At 38.8% G+C, this 19,235-nt stretch overlaps 1 long non-coding RNA gene across 1 annotated transcript in view; it reads right to left on the bottom strand.

Annotated features, from left to right (window-relative positions):
• Positions 1–19,235, bottom strand: part of LOC109453500 (uncharacterized) — a 311,169-nt gene that overhangs the window by 261,924 nt on the left and 30,010 nt on the right. Inside the window, exons 3-4 of the long non-coding RNA XR_012496936.1 lie at positions 14,059–14,114; positions 1,878–1,966 (exon numbers count right to left, since the gene is read on the bottom strand). This is a non-coding gene — a long non-coding RNA (uncharacterized LOC109453500). The remainder of the gene's footprint in view (positions 1–1,877; positions 1,967–14,058; positions 14,115–19,235) is intronic.

Below are 19,235 nucleotides of genomic sequence, written 5' to 3'. Positions count from 1 at the left end.
TACATAAGCATTTCTGAACCAGAACGTGGGCAGATTTGATAAGGATTTTGACCTAACAGTCAAAATCAACACACCCCACTTTTGTAAATAATAATACCTCTCATTATTCCCCTTTGTGAAATATATAATAAGGAATATTTGAAACCAAAGGAATTAAAAGTCAGTAAACCTGGGTTTAAGTATGGACTCCTTATTAATTTCCTACCGAAGTTCATTAACAACTCTACACTTTATCATATCTGTGTGCAAGAAAGTTTCATAATTCCTAAAACACATTTGCTTCACAAAGAAATAATGAAAAGTAATGAAATTATATCCATTTTAAGTATTTAATTTTAAAGCATGTAGTTACCTACTTTCATAGCATCAAAGCTTTTTAATCATCATTAAGCATTTGTATCACCCCTACTTCTACAGATAGGCAAGTATAAAGTCAAGTCCTTCTTTAAGGTCATATGTAATGCCGTTTATTATCAGATGAAAACTCAGAACCCTCAGCCCATACCTCCAGGTAACATTTTCATTTTAAAGTAATCTATAGAACATCTTTAATTGAGAAAATAAAGGAGAGTTTTCATGATAAAAACTCAAAGTTTATGTTCCTCAAAAACAAAACAAGAAAAAAACAACATATTTTGTATGGGTAAAGAAGACAGAGTCAACAGCTCAAAACATAAGAATATAATTTTAAGAGCAATTACAATAAATTTCTGAACCTTCATTGAAATTAGTTCTTTCAGCACCCAAATCTATATTCTTCATAATTCACAATTTTCAGACAAGAAGAAGCGTGGTGGTGTGTGTGTGTGTGTGGGAGAGAGAGAGAGAGAGAGAGAGAGAGAGAGAGAGAGAGAGAGAGGAGGAAGAAGAGAAAGAAGAGGAAGCAAGGAGGGAAAAAAGAAAGGAAGGAAGGGAGGGAGGGAGGGAGGGAGGGAGGAAGGAAGGGAGGAAGGAAGGAAGGGAGGAAGAAAGAAAGAAAGAACAGCATTAAGAACTGGATGGTGAACAATATACAATGTACCATCATCAGAAGCTCAGCACTAGAAGGGGAGGGTTTTGCATTCTCAACTTTGTGGTCAACAAAGGAATTTTGCTGCGGTCAGCAAAGGAATTTTAAAGAAACCATGAAAAGAAAACACTATAGTTATTCCATTCAGGATAAACGGATTGTGTTCTAGTTAAACACACTGTAAAACCTTTTTCAGCTCAGAAAAAGGGCTCAGGAAAATAATTCCCAAGTAGTTTTCTGCTGAGACTTAGGTACAGTAGAAGGAAACTATAACTGTCCTCCAGGAATTCCTGTCTACTAGCCCACGCAACAGTGAATATGACACTTAAAAAAATCATTTTAAGTTCAAAAGTATTTTGAACATTTTCAGTTCTTTGTGTATAACGGGATATTCTTTATAAAGACTCAAATCGGCATGTTCTTAGTCACAATTTGAAAAAAGAAATGCAGAGCTAGGAAAAAACTTAAAATAAATTAATGATAAATTTCATACAAAATTAATATAACAAAGAAAGGTTTTAGCAAGAAGGATATAGATAATTCATTGAGATATGTACTTGCATTCAGCTTATCACCAAGCATCACTCGCTGTACTCAATACAAATGTATGTGTGTGATGATATCACATAGATTAATCATGATATTTAACTTAATTTTATTGAGAGAAAACATACTCATGACTTATAGAACAGCTATGGTACTTAGTAAACAAATCTAGATTTTCTCCTCTAACGACCTCCTTCCAAAATTTAAAGTAGAAGTCAGTTCATGGCTCCAATTATTGCTCTTTAAGTCAAAGTTTACTCTAATAAATTTCTAATCATCACATATGAAACTGGTGGCAGAATAAATAATTTTTACTCCCCACCTTTTCTCACATACTTTACTTCTCACTTATTAGGTTGTCCACCATCATTTTGAGCCAGATATGTGTTCAAGTGTCTTTCTTCTGGTTAACTGAAAAATAGGAATATTAATTAAACAAACAACCTAAAACCATTGAAAGAATTCACAAAAACATTTTTATTTGATCTAGAAATTAGAGAAAATAAATTCTGCTGCTAAAGAATCTTAGAATTCATCAGTTGTAAAAACTAGTTTATTGCCCAATTTGAGATATGGGTCTGCCAACATTTACAGTTAAAATGCATATTTTTAAAAATAAGACATGGTCTGATAGAAACAGTATTTCAGTTTGACACAATAGCTAACAAGACTTCAGTCCAACTGTGACATTCTTTACCACAGCTGAAAGAAAATATGTTTGCATTCAAAATAGTCTCCCTGTTTTTCACAGTTACGGCATAGACTCAGAATGCATTTTCTACTACTCTTTATTCCCCAAAGTTTTTTTAACTAAGAGGAGTCAGAGTCCTGTATATAGATTTTGCCTGTTGGTGCATGGGTTTTTTCTGTCTTGTAAAATAGAATCACACTTAAGATATAAGCAACATCCATCAAATAGACATAGTTAGGGGTGGATGTTTCATAATGCTCGACAGTTATGGTGTACTGATAAAGTATAATCTTATTTGATAAACTGTAAACTTGTTTCAGCAGTTACTTGTTTCAGCAGTTACTCTGAGGGTTCCCTGTATCTGAACACTTATAATAAACAATTTATTAAATGTAACTATATTATTGTTTAATTAATGTGTTTAGATCTTGAAAGTTGTTAACATACATATGATTTTTATTAATTTATAAAATTAATTATTGGGAAATTAAATATATTAAAACTATACAGGGGAAATATTAAAAATATTTTTTATAATTTTAGTACCTTTTAAAGAATGTCAACTATGTTGCTAAGAGTTAAGAAATATGGAATTATATAATGGTTATCAACAGATAACTATTAGGTAGTTTTAGTGGTTTTTTAGTCAATGGATTAAAAATCCATCTACACAGACAGGCTATCTGTGGGATTGATGTGGTGGAATGTCCTTCTGGCAGGGAATCAAAAGCTGGGTGAACAAAGACAGGTCCTTAGGTAGCTCAATGTCACTGCAAAGATGCTGAGATACGCAGATATCACTAGCATTGCAAAATTGTGTATTTTGCTATCCCAACTGCCATGTATATTCTCAACTTACTGGGGGTCAGCATAGAGGAAAATGCTTACCCACTCTAGGTCTCATAAAGTATAGAAGTGGGAAGAGTAAAAAGGAGACTGTTGACTTTAGCTAATAGAATAAGGAAGTAGAATGACAAATGCAAAGGCAATTTTTATTTCTGATGGTGATAAATCACACATTGGGTAGGTTCTGTCCAGAATTACCACTGTGCCTGAACCACTGACCCATTCACTGTCTACCTATAGGAACACAGATCACTTTCTTTTCCTTGTCTTCTTTTCTCATATTATCTTTTTGAAAATTTTAAACTCTATCCAACTGCTCATGGTCTATTGAATGCCCTTTTTCTTTCTCAAGTCTGTCATTCTGCAATTGGCCTGGGAAGCGGTTGGGAGAATTGGTGAAATGAATTCAGACAGCCTTCTCATTGCAGCAGGCCCAGGACTCCAAAGGGCATGCCCAGCACTGTTAGCAGCGAGAGGCCACAAACCAAAGGCTCTTTATCTTCAATAAGAGCTCCACAGCAACGTCTCCTTCAATACACCACAAGCCTCCCCACGCATACGGCCAAGAAGAGAGAAGGTGAGAAGTAGGCAAGCAAAGGAAGAACAGCTCTTCTTGTATGTCAGGATGTATTGTATCTATAACAATAGGGTCTTGAGCATGATTTTTTTGTTGTTGTTGTTTTCGTTTTTGTTTTTATGGGAACTATAACTGCAGCATCATATCTAGCTATAGTAATAATATTGTCTAGGGCACTGAAGCATCCATCTTCCATTCTTTTTCACCACGTTCCCCAACTCCATCAAGAACTCAATCACTATTTAGCCAAACTCACTTTTCCAGCTTGCAGAAGTAGAAAAAATAAAAAATGTATCTTATTGTGGGAGGGAGGAGGATTAGAGAGTCGAGCTCTTTTTACACTCAGATGGCAGCGGCCCCTTTTTATTAGCACACTGAGGATGGAGGAATACTTCTCAAGGAACATGTACAGAGTTAGTCTTTTGTTCACTTGCAATCTGGAATACAGAAATTTCAACTTAACTTTAAATATGGTGGAGAAAAGAGTGAGTGGAATTTCAGAAGAATGGCACTATGCAGAGTGATTAGAAGAAAGCGTTTTGTGTTGGGCAGATCTGGAGTCCAATTCCACCTGTTTCATTTACTTACTGGCTGTGTGTGCTCTTGAGTATGTTATATAATTTAACCTATAAAAATGAAAAAAATGTAATCAAACTCATTGAAGGAGTTCATTAAATGAATGTAAACTATTTACCTTTATTTCTGATAGCTATTGTCAATCACAGGAGATCAGAATGAAGCATAGTACTATAGAAAGTGTTCAATTAAAGTATTTCCATGGGAAATGCATGTTGAGTAAGTTTTCACTAATTAGCTAAGCATTTTCTTCCATGAAATATGTATATCCTTGCTGAGTATATGGGATATGGGATTAGTCAAATCAGATCAGACCATGTCATTCAGGTCATTTGAATTTCACTGCCTGTCATTTCTAATCATGCTCCCTAGTAGGTGCTGCGAGAAGAGCCTCCTCCTTCTCCTTGGGCAGCAAACAACTCTGAGAAATCTGAGCCACTGAACCCTGCGACCTTGCTCACAATGCCTGGCTCTGCTTTAGAGACAGATTACTTGATACTTATAGAGTTGATACCCTGGATTTAATGTTAATACAAAATACAAGAGCCCTTTCTCCTCTATTGGCTACATTTATGTGCCCTGTCCCGTTTCCCCACCACGTTTAAAAAATGGAAGCGTGTAGCTAAGAAAAGGAGATCAAACTAAATTGAAACACGAATCATGTTGCCCATAGAGTCTGCTTCTGTATCTACTCTTAGCTTTTACATTTGTTCCCGCATGCACGAATACACTTTTTCTCCTTTCTTTCCATCTTTGAAAGAATCACAGAAACAAAGACTCGTTCACGTCTGTGCACCACCAGCTCCCTTTACATGTGATCCCCAGAGTGCCCAGACTGCTGACAGCCTCTGTGTGAGGACCCTGACGTGTTTATTTTGACATTCTCTCAAAGGCCAAGAGAAACAGCAGGGTGATTACTACATTTCTCCCTTCCCACTCTCCCACATCCAAAAGTCAGCTCTAAATTTTTCACGATAACATCTCCATCAGCTGCAGGACTTTTTTTTAACAAGATTTTTTTTTTTTCCTACTTTTTTCCCAGTGTAGTGTTCTTATTTTGAGATCTGGGATTTGTAAGACCCTTCTACCTTATCACTCTTCAAGAGCAGGAAGTCTCCCCCAAACTCTCCTCTCTTCTTAGCTTGGAAGAGAAACCCAGTGACTATGCTATATTTATTACTAGTGCTTAATGTGTTTTAAATGTTAATGAAATGGGAAATGCCCTCAGCCACCTCTAAATCTAGTATTTCAGGCTAGTTTCTTGGGATTGGTAGAATTGGCCAGCTTTGTAAGACAACATGGCCAAATTTGGAAAGACCTAAGACCTAGAATTGTAGATTCCTTCATGAGCGAATGTATGCAGGTTCCATTGCTTATAAATAAGCTTTAAGTGAGAAAGGTCTAGGGGTTTTAAAAGGTGGAAAACAGGAAATGTGTGCATCTGAGTTGGGAATGAAAACACACAAAACGAAATCCTTTATTCAGAGTTTATCTAGCTCACTGATCAGGGACCTGTGATATTTTTATAGGCTGCATTCATCGAGGATGTTTTTTTAAATTTTATTTGTTTATTTGTTTTGGCCAAGACAACCATTCACTGAGAATCTCAGCAACTAAAAGCAAGAGCTTTTTTTTTCCCCATTGTGAAAGAGAGATTTTAATTTCTCCTCATATTTTATTTATTTATACATTAATCAACATGTTTTTTATATGTCAGTCAATAAAACTACCATTGCTTTGGGAATGGTATTTTGTATTTAATAAGCTATCTTTTAACATATTAGTTGGGCAGTGTTAATCTAGCCTTCTTACTCCTGGGGGAAGTGGATCAACCACGATTGCCTGAGAAAAACAGAAAGAAGAGTACAGATAACATTTAAAAAAAAAAAATAATCAAACAATAAAACAAACAAAAACAAGCTCATAGATACAGACAACAGAATGGTGGTTACCAGAGGGCGAGGAGTGGGGGAGGATGAAGTGGGTAAAAGGGGTCAAATATATGGTAACAGATAACATTTTAAAGGAGTCTCTGGCATAGGTGTACGTTGGTTTTTGTAACAACTCAATATTTCCAAGTGAGAGTATTAAAACAGCACCAAAGAAAAGCTTGCAAACACAAGGTACCTGAGAAAACATTTGTCATGATTGTATGTCTCAAGATTGATATAATCTGGAGAAAACCCTTACCCCAACTGCCTTCCATGCTGTGAAGTTTCCGATGTACAGTGTATATCTATGGTTCCCACTCTCACATATCTTGATGATAATGAAAGGAATGGATTTTTCATAAGCAAATTAGCATTCAAAAAAACCTCCTGAAGATGATTCAAAGAAACTTGATACTTAATGAAAGATAGTTTAATGACCACTGACTGAATAATTTTCCCTTCTCTCAGAAAGTGCAAAACCTAGGGACAAGCAACAACAACCGAAAGAAGATAAATGGCCAGTTATTGGGCTAAGTTCTTTAAAGAAGTTCAAAAATATGATAAAATGAGTATTTAGAGAGTCTACAGCATCAGAAGAGCCAAGTGAAGCTTAATTACTGACTATGAAATTGCAAGATAATATTCTGCTAAAACAATTCACAAGATCAGTGACAGCTCCAAAAAAGGAAGTGACCAAACTTCATTGCACTTTGCTGTATCACTATGTGCCAGAATCACCTACTATTGTAAAAAACAGAAAAAACAAAACAAAAAAATAAACAAACAAAAAACTGGCTTCCACAGGACACAGTAGGTTGTGTGCTAAAAGAACTGAGTGATCAAAGCTGAGTATAGACAACAAAAGTTGGCAAAGCCCATCCATCTGTTTGATCACAAGTGCAGAAGTGATCAATGACACAATAATAATACAAAAGTAATTGTTGGTACAAAAAAAATAAAGAAAAGGACACTGGATAAATGTTGGAGAAATACAAGAACACAAAAAAATTAAGAATCATATGACATAGAGATTAAACTGGGTGAACAAACTACAACCCAAAGGCCAAGTACAGCCACTTCCTGTTTTGTAAATAAAGTTGTATTGGAATACAGCCATGCCCCTTATTTCTGTGTTATCCATGGCTTGTACTCACACTATTGCAGCAGAGCTGGATAGTTATGAGAAACCATTTGGCCCACAAAGTCTAAATTGTTTGCTACCTGCTCTTTTACAGAAAAATTTGCTGACCTCTGTACTAAATAAAAGAGGAATAAATGGCTAAGGTTGCCAAAGAAAGTAATGAGTTACCCAGAGCCACAAAACAGGGAAAAAAACAAAAACAAAAACAAACCCATGTTTAATTAGCAGAATACACAGAGAGGAACCATCTGACAATAAGAATGAGTCCCCCCAACAATCACTCCAAGATTCTCAGGCTGCACAGTCAGAGGTCTGAATAATGATAGTTCAGGAGGAGAAAGAAATGTCTGTTCCCCAGGAAGTCCTGCATTATAAGCATATATGTTATTTCACAGACTTTTGTTGATCCCCTCCTGTATTCCAAGCTCTGGGCTGGGCTGAGTGGGCATTAGGCATCTGAATGGCTACAACAAATTTCTAATCCAGAAGAACTGGGGGATAAAAGCCGCTTCTTCACCCTTTTAGAGGTCAACATGAAGAGCAACCCATTCTCTTCCTGACAAAGTCTTTACTTTTGCCATTGTCAGAAACAGTGTTGTCTCAGCCAGCCTTTCACAATGAGAGGTGTCACTCAAACAGGAAATCTAGATTTTTCTTTTCTAGAAATTTATAGTCAGAAAGTGTCAAGAAATGGTCCTACACAGACTCGGCTTTCAGTGGGTGCTTTTTAATCAATTGACTTTCCAACTGAACTCACTAATGTATTCCTGTCCTTATACTACAGTTCTTCAGTCTTTGGCTCTTTGAGGAATACTGTTGCTTTGTGTTTTCCTAGCCCTCTAATACAGAGAGACATAATGAGAGATTGGAAGACATTGACTAGGAAGGGGATAAGGCTTCATGATATTTGGAAACTCACTACTGGGCTGAAAAATTGCTTTTCAAACAGTGGATTGCATTTGGTATTCCATGCACTAGATCGGGGTGTCCAAACTGTGGCCCGTGGGCCAACTGCGGCCCATAATCCATTGTTAATTGGCCCACAGCAAATTCCAAAAATGTATTTAGTTTACTTATATAAACCAAGTGAGGCAGTATGTACTTCACCTCGAGTGAGTGGTCCGGCTGTTTGTGTATTTTACCGCATATGGCCCTTTGTGAAAAACATTGAAAAAAGTCTGGACACCCCTGCACTAGAGCTACCTTACCAGTGTGTTTTAACTGCAATTCAGCTGCAAGAATTAGAGAGGTCTTCAATGGGTCTTTACTATTCTCCAAGTCATGTTAGAAATACTAACACAGACTGCTGCTAGAATAATTTTCTCCTCAAATTCCACTTTTATTCACCACCTCCCTGAAAATATATAATGGATACATGATGCCTATTAAATTAAATTTCAAAATCTCTGCCTAAATTACAACCTGCACTAAATGGCCCCCTTCTGCTTTACCTATTCTATCTCACATGCTCAACTCCTGTGCTTTGCTCAAGCCAAAGGCCGGCTGTAAGCTGGACGGGAAGGTTCAGCTCTTGCACACTCTCCAGCGTCTCTTCTAAAGACCATTCTTCACTCCTTCAGTACCTGGCTTAACACTAACTTATTTCAAGAACTTTGCCATACTCTGCAATGTCCCTTTCAAAATATCCCCTGATTTTCTTCTTTTCTACTTGAGTATTTACTAAAATCGTGGGGGTGCCAAAAAAAATGTATACAAGTGGACACTTTAGTCAGCGTTGCTCAAGCAGTAGTTCGCCATAATCAGAGTGTCTGGACGCTGATGGTAACCACTTGGAGCACCTCTTGTAATTGCAGAAGTCAAACGTGACTTGCAATTCTTTTGTTATTGGTATATATTGAGTATTACAAATAATACAAGTTTTTTTTTTCCTTTCTTAAAACGTGTATACATTTTTTGGCAATATAGATATATATACATACATATATATATATATTATATATATATTATATATATTATATATATATATTATATATATATATATATATAATATATATATATAGTTGGTGCAAAAGTAATTCACTTTTTTGCAATTATTTTTAAGCTTTTAAACCGCAATTACTTTTGCACCAACCTAATACACACACATATATATATATATACATACATATATATATATATATATATATATATATATATATATATATATGATTAGCTTACTCTCCCAAAATGCATTGTAATGTCTAAAGAGCAAGGTCCCTCACATTCATAATCACTGTGGCACCAGGCAGTATGACAACCTGACTGACCAACCCACAGGACAGCCACATGGTATAGTAATACCGTTCCCACTTCCCCTTAGTAAATTTTCTGTCTGTTTCTTGATGTTTTGTCTATTTAATGTCTTGTTGTGCTCTCTTGAGGTCCCAACACATTGCTGAAAATGAGACATAGATATGAAATCATTATAATAGGAGCACTTAGGCATTTTGCTGCAGGAGTTTTGATTTAAACCATTTTTTTTTCCTGCTACTATGTGCTGTTTTGTCTCATCATCTGTCATGTTTGATAGTAAGCCATCGCCTCTGCCTTTTACTCATTTGCACAAGAGCCCAGTCAGATATTCTTAGCCTGATAGAGACATTCAGGGTCTCAAAATAAATAGGTTCCATCAATATTGGTGATTGCAGACTAATTCAGATGTGTTGTCCTGCAAAACATAGCAGGCTTTGTTTGAACCTCATGTCAGATTATCCATGTTAGTGTTGATCCGCAGCAGAGACGCGTACTGGCTTCTCAAAATATCTTTTAGCTATTATCTATAAATGCTTGAAAGGATTCACAAATGCAGATACCTTGTTATGCATGCTGCTTCCCGAAACCGCCTCTGAGACACCAGATGGCACAGTGAGAGCTGTACAAATGACAGATGATGAAGTGTATCAAGCCACATAAATTAACCTCATCATGGCCATAGTATCAGGTGCCACAGGGAAAAAGCAGGAGGACTGAGGAGAGACTGTACTATATTACCCACAGGGATGAATTTACAATCCATCTGGGGTCTCTCATGTGAGGATGCAGGAACCCCAGATGGCCTGTGAATTTTGAACATTTGTGTATGCAGGGGTTGTTTCATCTTTCTGGAAATTAGCTGACACTTTGGTCAGGAAGGATGCTTTAACCAGCACCAAAGCCATGTTTCACTCGGCTCAGACAACCTCTGACTATCATTAGAGGCAATACCCCCAGGCTCACCATGCCAGTGCACCATGACGGCTTCCAGGCCAAAAGAGTAAGCAAGGGGCCTGCTTCCTGGAGGTGCTTCCACCCAGAGCTAATGAGGCCGTACTGTTTGTGGTGTTACTAAGTTTCATAGACATCAAGGGACATCATAGAGAACAGAACAACTGCCCACTACTGAGTTCCAAGAGTGGCAAAGCATTCAAAACCAACCATAGAAAGCACAGAAATAATCACTGAAGGATCATTATTTCTCAAGCTTGTAAAATGGGATTTAGGTCTATACAGGTGCCACTACTTCTAGAAGGTAAACTGCTTCTTGCTGAGGAGTTTTAGAGAGAAGTAACGGCTACAAAACCATGCTTGCAGCAGGACTACAGAACAGTTCTTAAAAATGGACTAGATGGATGGGCAGAAAGGAAAAGCAGACAATTTAAAAAGTGTGATAGGCAAAATGTTAAGAACCAGTGCAGAGATGGGCTGAAAGGAGACAAGAGCACATTACATTGAATGGGTGATGTCCAGACAGCCTGCATCCGGAAGGTGGTCTCTCAGGGAAAAGCAACAATTCAGACCCTGGCAGCCTGGCACGAGGAAAATTGGCATCAGTCTTTAGACACTGAGTCCCAGAATATTCTCTGGACCCATAGAGAGCAAGACCCAGTGAATTACATTATCGGAGTGAGGAGAGTGGTAAGGAAACTGGAATTACATCAAATCATTGATGCCAGAGAAAGGAGGGAACTTGAGAACACAGTTCAATGATCCAAGCACACAGTAGGGCTACAGCCTGGGACTGAGGCAGGAGTCCAATAGCCGGAGGCCAGGACTTCAGAGAAAACTGTTCTTCGGGCCAGAGTTGGCCCTGGGACCTTGGGCCAGATCTGAGCCTACAAGTCAACTCTTCTGGAAAGCCTCCTTTTACCACCAGCATTTGCTTTAATTCCCCTTCTCTCTCCATAGAAATGGATACTTACCCTTATCCTGCCATTTCTAACTGTCTCTGTCTTTGCCTTCTCCAGCAACCATGACTCCTTGAAGGCAGGAGCCAGTACTTTTATTCTAAGTGTCAAGCACATAATAAACATTCAAGAAATAAATTGTTGGCTCATCAGATGACCAAGGATTGATGCAAATCTCCCAAACTAAGATCAGACATGCAGGGCCACCTGTGAGGCTGGAAAACCATGTGATGCTGTCTCCCCTGAATGGCTCAGCACACTACAGCCACATCATCCACTGCCCGATTTGTAAATAAGTTTTATGGAAACACAGCCACACTCACTTGTTGACCTATTTCGAGAAACCACCACAGAGTTGGGTAGCTGAGACAGAGACCACATGGCCCACAAAGCCTAGGATACTTACTATCTGGCCCTTTAAAGAAAAAGTTTGCTAATACATAATTAATATAATGTTGCATGTCAATTATACCTCAATTAGAAATGTTTCTAAATTTAAAAAATAAAATAAAAATCATTGAAAGAAAAGAAAGGAAGAAAGAAAAGGAGAGGAAAAAATGTTTGCTGACTCCTGACCTTTAGAACGTATGAAAATACCATTTCCTGGCCCTGCCCCTGAGATTCTGATTCAGGAGTGTATGTTTTTCAGGTGAATGTTCTTTGTATAAGCTACACACACACACACACACACACACACACACACACACACACACACCGGATGTACAGAATTCACGGACGAGCAATACCCAATACCAGGCTGGAACTACTTTGAGTAAGAGTTTACAAAAAAACAGTATCATTCTGGGGGTACTAAAGGGTCATCCCACACTTACACAAATCTCCTAAGGACCTGATTACCATGGCTGACCTTTCAACAAGAATTATGCTGTGCTAAAATGCAGATATTTTATTTCTTAGGGATGCTGTATATGAAATCATTAGTATTTAGTGGTAAATACCTTTCTAAAAAATAAACTTTGGTCACTGCATAGAGCCAAGTGAGACTTGAAGATATAAGAAGTGATCACAAGAAGTGTATTCAGAAAGATCTGAGCACGCAGTGCTTCTGGAGGGCTCCTTGGGGCCCCTAGGAACTGCATGGAGGGCCTGGTGGCAAAGGGTAGAGAAAGGGAAAGCAGCAGGGAATGGAAAGACAGATTGCCCCGAGGTCATGCTGCTGTTTTAAGAAGGTGTTTTGTGACTATTGTTATTCTAATGCATGAAAAAGTCTCTCTGTCTCTGCCCCCATGATATATGTCAAATCTGTCCTCTTCTCTCCATCTACCTTGAGATACCCCCTCCTGCCCACACACCTGGGTTGCTAGCCATCATCATCTTCCCGATGGGTCTGAAGTGTCCGTTTTCCCTTGACAGGCCTCCTCCCAGATGCGCTAGCCTCCTACCTGCTCTCCCTGCTTCTGTTCTTTCTACCTTCGATCTACTGCCCACACTGCAGGGTGGGTGATTTTTCTAAACACAGTTCACATCTGTTACTCTTCTGCTTAGAACTTCCCCTTGACTTCCCAATATGCTTAGAATAAAATCCAAACTCCTCCTCCTAGCTTATGAGGTTGGGTACTGCCCGAGGTCACACAGCTACTTTAAGATGGAGCCGTACTTAGATGCTAAACAACTGACTATTTTCTGGTATGGCACCAAAAGGCTGCTCAGCTTGCTGGGAATTGACTTGTTCCTGGCACCTGCACCCACACACATCGCTGTCTCCTGTCTCCAAGCCTGTCCCTGATCCAACTGGCTCCTGCCCCAGGTCCTCTCTGATCTGTTCATGCTACTAGAATGAAACAGGTCATGCCCAGCCATAATGTCAGAGATGAAAAGGAAGTAGATGAAATTGGAAGCACAAAAAGAAAAAAAATATTTCTTCATTATAGTTAAGAGCGAGAGTCAATAGTGAAGGGTACAGAGCCCCAAAATGGACAGGAATATAGGCTTGACTTTTATTGAGATGTGGAAGTCAGATCTTGGTATGTATACACAGCCATAATTTTCTCCTTATCTACATACATATGTCCATTTAACAGCAAGTCTTTAATATCTACCCATGTCAATTAAATGGCCATGATTTGGGTCATATAACCATGCAGGTTTGCCCACATTGAATCAGAGCCTGTTCCAAAGCTTGATATGAGGGAGGCCAGTGGTCTATCATGTGGCCCAGCTCAAGTACCATACCCAGTGGGAGTAGAGTACACTGGACAAACTCTCCTAGTAAGTCCTTTCTTGGAAGCTAGAATGCACGGCAAATAGAGACATTCACATGGAAGGGGAAGAGAAAAGCAGAAAGACTCCAAAAAAGAAAGAGGTACACATGAGCCACATAGAATGAGGAAGCCATCAGGCACAAGAATAACAGACTGTTAGAGCTGCTGAGGGATGCTGAACAATGCTCCAGTTTTCCAGGAGGCCTATTTGTTACAAGGCTTTGCACACTTCGTTATTTCCTGGACAATGCACAAGCATCACCTGGAGGTCGTATGATGATGTCTCTGTTCCCTGAAAGATCCCAACTGAGAGGGAACATCCTAGCTTCCCCTCACTTATTTCTTAGACAACTCACATGAATTTTCTGCAGGAGGTCATGTATGTTTCATAGGTACCTCTCCTTCCTGTTTCCTTGATGAGAAAAAAAATGGGTCAGAAAATAACTATGTAAATTTTCAAGCATAAATAAATTATAAAAAAGCAAAAACATCCAAATCCACACCAGTTACATTTTGCAATGTCTCTGATGTTTGCCATAATATTCTTATCTATTTTAAGTCAATAAATCCTGTGTAGATTCTACTATTAATAGGCACAAATTACAAAAATGAAATGAGGTAGATTAAGACTTCTAGCTTACAGTTAGCTGTAGGTTACTTACTTTATACTTTTATATCCCACCTTCTAAGAAGCAAGTGGGGTTACTCCCTGTCTTAGTCTAGTTGCGCTGCTATAACAAAATAAGTGCAGACTGAGTTGCTTAAACAACAGACACATATTTTCTTAGTCTGGAAGCTGGAAGTCCAAGATTAAGGTACCCAGCAGGGTTAGTGCCTGGTCAGACCTCTCCTTTTGGATTTCTGATGGCCACCTCCTCACTGCGTGCTCACAAAACCTCTTCTTTGTGCATGTGTAGAGAGACAGAGAGAGAAAGCTCTCTGGTGTCACTTCTCATAAGGATACTAGTCCCACCGTATTTCCCCGAAAAAAAGATCTAGCCAGACCATCAGCTCTAATGTGTCTTTTGGAGCAAAAATTAGTATAAGACCTGGTCTTATTTTACTATAATACAAGACCCAGTCTTATATAATATAAAATATAATATAATATAAATATAATATAATATAATATAATATAATACTGGGTCTTGTATTAATTTTTGCTCCAAAAGACACATTAGAGCTGATTGTCCGGCTAGGTCTCATTTTCAGGAAAACACAGTAGGAGATAAGAACCCCACCTTTATGACCTCATTTAAACTTAAATATTTCCTTAAAGGTCCCATCTTCAAATACAGTCAAACTGGGAGTTAGGGCTTCAACACATGAATTTGGGAAGGGCACACACATGCAGTCCATTACACCCACTTAGAAAATGTAAGGATAATACCTTTTTCTAAGATACTTTATATCTTATACCTTTTTGTGAAAACAATGCTAAAGACAGGTTAGTGGAGTGATTTTTCAGTGAGTGTGCCATTATTAGTATTTCAAAAGATAAGCAATTTAGGGGCCGGCCCGGTGGCTCAGGCAGTTAGAGCTCCATGCTCCTAACTCTGAAGGCTGCCGGTTCGATTCTCACATGGGCCAGTGGGCTCTCAACCACAAGGTTGCCAGTTCAATCCCTCAAGTCCCACAAAGGATGGTGGGCTCCGCCCCCTGCAACTAAGATTGAACACAGCACCTTGAGCTGAGCTGTGGCTGAGCTCTCGAATGGCTCAGTTGGTTGGAGCGCGTCCTCTCAACCACAAAGTTGCTGGTTCGACTCCCGCAAGGAATGGTGGGCTGTGCCCCCTGCAACTAGCAATGGCAACTGGACCTGGAGCTGAGCTATGCCCTCCACAACTAAGACTGAAAGGACAACTACTTGACTTGGAAAAAAAAAAAAATGTCCTGGAAGTACACACTGTTCCCCAATAATGTCCTGTACCCCTTCCCCAATAAAATCTTTAAAAAAAAAAAAGATAAGCAATTTATATAAAGCAGAGTTCCACCGCTCTCAAGATACATTTCCACCCTGAGATCGCGTTAGCATCGATACAGTCAAGCTTCTGCTCCTCAGAGGTCTGCTTGGACTGGTTTGACTGCTATAAGAAGGAAATCATGGCCTTTTCTTCTGTCAGACTTTGCCTGAGAGCTCCTAGGCCTGCTGCCTTCACTCAGCTGGACGTTTTGTTTCATGCCAAGATTATGTCAAAGGTTTTTATGCAAATTCTAGAATTTTCATCACAGATTTTATGTGCTAAGCCTCCTTTGGGCTTGGTGACTATAGTTCTGTGTCTTCATGCTACCAGAAAATATCTTGGAAGCTTATTTTCACAAACAGAGAAAGGTTAAATGCTTTTCATTTCTTTTCGAATAGGATATAAGATTGTCTCATTCATTTCCAAGTGTTTTGCTCTTTCCCAATTTGGATAAGGCACTTTTGTCTTATTTCCTTAGTGTTTCTCATTCTTTTTTCAATTTCAAAATATAAGCAAAATAAGAGCCATGGGAAATTTCAGTGTTTTATTAGATATAAAATCATAGCTTAATTAAGTAGCCTCCAACTTTCTCACAGGAGACAACTGGCAATAACCGTAATTGGAGCCCCAGTGCCTTGAACACCGCAGCCTGTGTCTTGACCTCAGGCTTTTCCCATTTACCTGTCCCTATACAATTTTCTGGCAAATGATCGCATACCATAAATCAAATTTGACCTTTGCCACATATGTTTTTTTCTCACTTTATCGCTTATTCTGATTTCTAAGTTGGTCTGTCCACAAACTTTACTTCTTTTGTAAATTGCAGTATCTCAACAGTACTTCCTACTTGATATTTATCAAAAACGTATATATCATTCCAAGAGATATTGCCATACTCAGAAATGATGAGAAACCCATCAGCTGGGCTTCTGTGGCAAACACAATAAAGAGCAGCTCTTTATGGTTTCAAAGGATTTCTGTGTTCACCAACATGTAATGCTCACATCAATCTGGAAAGACAGTGTTTCCCCATTATGGCCATCAAAGAAAACAAGAAACAGATTTGGGCCAGTTGATTTTTCCCAAGTCTCACAGCTATTAAGAGCCAAAGTCTAGGTAATGGCAAGTTTTCTTGGCCATAGCCAGGGCTCTTCTCCTTAAATTACAGCTGTTGCCAGTGAAAATTCAAAAGGAAAACAAAACAAAACAAAACAAACAAACAAACAAAAAACCCACCAATTTTCTTAGAAAACTGGTATAATAATTTTTCGGTAACATGCCAAAACAATGAGCAAGCATTTCTTTCCCTGCCATTCACTTAAAAAAAAATAATAATAATTTCAGGTATGCAAAACAATATAATAGACATTTCACCCCTCACAAAGTGATAAAATCCTTCCACCAATCTGCTACCCCTCTGACATCGTATATAACTGTTACAATTCCACAAACTCCTGCCACTCACTTTTAAGGGAAAAAATCACAACTATGCCTCTTCCACTAGTCAGGTCCTTTTGCTTACAAGTATAGAGATAACCTCAAGTTACCTCCAGCAGCAGCAGTTTATTTACAGGATATTCACACATAGAAAAAGCTGACCTTCACTTCTCAGCACTGGAGTGTTTCCTCAGCTGTCGGGACTGTAACCCCAGGAACCCAGGAACTGTCACTCTAGGCCAGCCTGCCTTCCCCTTGACACAGCTGCTCTCCTTCCTCTGCACTCCTTGGTATGTTATATCTCATACATTTTGCTAACTCATAAATTTGGCTCTTTTATAACTTGGCTATACACAGTACCTAAGGTAACAGACTGCATAATGGCCTGACAAAATGCCCAGGTCCTAATCCCCAGAACCCATGAATGTTACTTTATATAGCACAAGAGCCTTTAGCAGATGTGATTAGGTTAAGGATCTTGAGATGGGGAGATTATCCTGGATTAGCCAGGCGGACCATATCATCACAGGGCTCTTTCTAAAAGGAAGGCAGGAGATCAAAGAGACAGAAAGTGTCCTGACAATGGAAGCAGAAAGACATTTGAAGATATTACAGTACTGGTTTCAAAGACGGAGAAAGAGGCAATGAACCAAGGAATGGTGGGTATTGCAGCTCTGGAATCTGGAAAAAGCAAGGAAATGATTCCTCCCTAGAGTGTCCAGAGACACCTTGGTTTTCGCCCAGTGAAATTGATTTTGGGCTTCTGACCTCCAAACTGTGTGAAAATAAATTTGTGTTGTTTTAAGCTACTAAGTGTGTTGTAATTTGTAATAGCAACAATAGGAAAACTAATACACTCAACATAGCTTCACCTGCCTATCTCTACACGAGACAGTGTAACCTTGCCTCCCATTACTAATGGACTCCTGGCCAGGGTTTTCCTTGGTGTAAATTGATTTAGTTTTGTGTGTACATGTGTGTGCTGGTTAACACCAAAGTTGGCTGGCCAGCCTAAGAATTGGCTGGGCTTGAGTGGAATAACCATGCGTCAACTATGGCCGAGAGGATGCGGCCATGTGATACAAACCATGAGTGCTTTACTAATTCCTTTCCATCAGGGACTGAGAATGTAGGAAAGGCCATGTAGAAGGGGCTGAGGCAAGGCACTGCATTCCCACTGTAATGCAATTCTTGTTTTAAAAGGTAACATTTGCAACTTGACTAACCGTTGTCCCCCTAGAAACTTAAAAAAAAAAAAAAAATTACAAACCACATTAAAAACTTCTGTCTCCAACATAGATGTGCCTAGCTGATTAACTTTCATTTCATTTCAAATGAACAATGTACATGGAAGTATGATCCCAGGAAGGGACAGGTTCTAAAGTCCTTGGTTGGTTTGTAGTCTACAGCCCCTGCCCTTTGGGTGCAGTCTGAAAGCCAAGAGTTCTTATGAGCCCACGTGTGCAGGATAAGCTTCCAGCTACAACAACAGTTGTGGTTCTGTGGCAGCCTTCGTTCCGAGAACAGCAGGCTGGCGGTTTTAGCACCCACTTGGTGGGCTGTTTCTCTAGTAAAACTGCAATAGAAGCCCCTCTTCCAGAACAAATGCCCCTATGGAACAGAGAACACTGGAGGCCCCTAAATCACGGCCCCCTCCAGAGGAGCTAAACAACCTGCTGGCTCAGTGATTACTTCTCAAGAGAGAGAACTGACTTATTTCATGAGTAGGTAATTACTGTTTTTATTTTTATTTATCAAAATATTTGGAGCAAAAGAAAATGTCCTTGAAAGGTCACAGAGGAGACATTTTTCTAAAGCTAAAAGCCAGGCTGTCAGTTTCTTTCCTGCTTCTCCTTTTTTCATTCATGATTACACTAAAAATATTTCCTTTTCTGGTAATATTTAACATCATGCGATGGGTCAGTCTCTGTGATGGGAAAGCAGAAGGTGTTGATTTTAGAGATCTGTATATCTAATCTTTTAAAACAGTTCTTCATTCTTTTTGAATAATGAATAAAGTTGGTAAGACCAAAAGATCACCATTTGCCCATTTATTAATCACTATATTCTTTAAGGAGACAGCTCCCTAAAGGATAGAGTAGCAAATAATTTAACTTAATGCAAAAGATATG

This window comes from Rhinolophus sinicus, linkage group LG05, assembly GCF_036562045.2.
Source record: "Rhinolophus sinicus isolate RSC01 linkage group LG05, ASM3656204v1, whole genome shotgun sequence".
Lineage (NCBI taxonomy): Eukaryota > Metazoa > Chordata > Mammalia > Chiroptera > Rhinolophidae > Rhinolophus > Rhinolophus sinicus.
The sequence above is the reverse complement of the archived record's forward strand: the minus strand, read 5'-3'. Positions and strand labels throughout refer to the sequence as shown.